The 2,500-nt window shown below is 40.8% G+C and overlaps 1 protein-coding gene across 1 annotated transcript in view; it reads left to right on the top strand.

The window, feature by feature from the left end:
- LOC137627358 (uncharacterized) overlaps nucleotides 1-2,500 on the top strand; it is a 22,272-nt gene that overhangs the window by 5,561 nt on the left and 14,211 nt on the right. The gene's annotated exons all lie outside the window — the stretch shown is intronic.

The raw sequence follows: 2,500 nt of genomic DNA, 5'->3' as shown, positions 1-2,500 counted from the left end.
GTTATAAGGGACTTGGAACTGACTGCTATTTTAGATTTGGATTTAATTGGTAACGACTTGGCTGTAAGAAGGAATTTTCGGATGATGATGATGATGATGATGATGATGACATCCAGGACCCCAATTAGGGAGGCAGTGGTGGCAATTTGCCACACAGTGGATTGCTGACCACAAAGCTGTGGTAGTTGCCTTTAAAAGACTGTTGGCCCTTGTGTGGACGAAGGCGTCCACTCAGAAATATATAAAATATTTCTGTTTATGTTTGTGGTTGTGGTATATTTTAGCTTTTAAGTTTTGTTAGGGTTTATTTGATTGCAGAAGTTTTTTCTAATTAATGTTTATTTTGTGTTAAGTTAAGATTGTATTACAGAGTTGTGATTATTTTTGGTTATGGTATATGATTGGTGATTTTTTTAGTGAGTGTTTGAATATTAAGAAATATAGTTTTAAGGTTATGTTTTGTTTTGTTTTGTCCTTCTGTCCAAGAGTCTGGTTGTAGATTACGTAAGGGGAAAGTTTGTGTTGTGGAGATAATTGTCTGTTAGAGTGATCAAGGGTGTGGGGGTTGTTGTTGCAACATCCCGCCACATTATTTTGGCGCCCGAACAGGGACTGCCGAGGTGGGATAGGAAGCCGGACTGTTGGACGAAGGACAGAATTTAGATATAAGGTTGATGAAAAATGGAAGGTAAATTAAAGGCTTTGGAGGAGGAATTGCGGCTGAGTAAGGAGCGTGAGGAGAGGTTGCTAATAGAGAATGAGAGGTTGAACTGGGAGAATGCGGCGATGCAGAAGGAGCTTAGGGAGTTAAAGGGGACAGTAGAGAGAGTGGAAGAATGTGTTGAGATGAGGATGAAACAGAATGAAGGACGAATGGAGAAACGAATGGAAGATATGATGGGGCAAGTCATGGGGATGATGAAAACTATAATGGGTGAAGGTGCAGTCGGAGGAGTGTCCTCAGCTTCGGGTAATGGGTTGGTAGTGAAAGAGAAGGTTAAGGTAGGTGATAATGGGAAAGGAAGTGATAGTGATAGTAGTAATAGTGATGGTGATATTGAAGATAAGGGAATTAGGCATAGTAAGGATGAACAGAAAGGTGAGAGGAAAGATGAAAGGAAAGGTAAAAGTGATGTGAGGAAAGGGAAGAAAAAGTATCAGGCTGATAGCAAGGACGACCGTGAATGGGTGAAAGTGGTAAGTAAGAAAAAGGGTAAGAAAGGAATGGTTAAGGATAGGAATTTAAGTGTGGAAGTGGATTCATTGTATTCAAATGAGGAAGAAGGTAACAAGGGAGTAGACAGTGATGATAGCAGTGAGAATGAACGTGATGTGTGTAAGACTGTGTTTATGAGAGAGGTACCTCGGTGTGAAAGGTTCAATGAGCATAGCAGTAGGGATGTATATGATTTTTTCAAGGAGTATGAGAGGTATTGTCAGGATAAGTATGGTGATAGTAAAAGAGTTTGGGCTAGGGAGTTAGGAGAATATTTGACTGGGTATTTGTTGACGATGTATGGAGTGATAATGAGTGTAGGGGACGTTGATTATGAAAGTGTGAAACAGAGAATAATTGAGCAGGTAAAACGTATGAAAGGGAGTGTTAAGTATAAGCGTAAGAATGATTTTGATGAGGCAAGGATGAATGCAGGAGAAACTATATCAATGTATGTATGTAGGTTGGAAACGTTAGCTAGGAAGAAGTATGGGGATGAAGGCATAAATGAGAATAAGGAGTTAATGAGGAAGTTTTTGGCAACAGTACCTGAGAATGTGTGTGAATTTATTAATTTGAAACGCAAAGAGAAAATGAGGTGGACGCAAGAGAGATTGACATGGGATGATATACTAGAGATAGTTGAGGATTATGAGTTAGATAGGTGCATGAAAGAAAGTAAATCTGTGAGTGTAAGAACTGGAATGGAGGAAAGTGTAATAGAATTTGGTAGTTATAAGGACGCAATTTTGAGCGGACCAATGAGGGTAGCTGATAGTGTAGTAGATAGGAGTGTTAGGGCGAGTAATGTGGGAATACCTGTAAGGACAAATGAAGGATTTAGGCAGGGTAATTGGCGCAATAGGGATAGGAGTGTGAGTGCACATCGAGGTATGTCAGATAGCCGTGTCCGTGATGAAAAGTGTTATAGGTGTGGGAAAGTAGGTCATAAGAAGAATGAATGTAGATGGGCATTAGGAGCATGTTTCGGGTGTGGAGAGACAGGGCATCGTATTAGCGACTGTAAGAAAGAGAAAGTGATTAAGTGTTATCGGTGTGGTATGATTGGGCATGTGGCGAGTGGATGTCGTAGTAATCGTATGAATGTGATTTGTGGTAATTGTGGTAAGGATGGTCATTATGCTAGAATGTGCAAGGAGCCGCGGGGTAAGTGTACTGAATGTGGTGCAGATGGGCATGTAGCTAGAGTATGTAGGAAGAAGGGATTAAGTCAGCCAGGATGTTCGGGAAACTAGAGTGTGAGAGGGTTCAGCTGGGGAGTTC

Source organism: Palaemon carinicauda, chromosome 35, assembly GCF_036898095.1.
Source record: "Palaemon carinicauda isolate YSFRI2023 chromosome 35, ASM3689809v2, whole genome shotgun sequence".
NCBI lineage: Eukaryota > Metazoa > Arthropoda > Malacostraca > Decapoda > Palaemonidae > Palaemon > Palaemon carinicauda.
The sequence above is the reverse complement of the archived record's forward strand: the minus strand, read 5'-3'. Positions and strand labels throughout refer to the sequence as shown.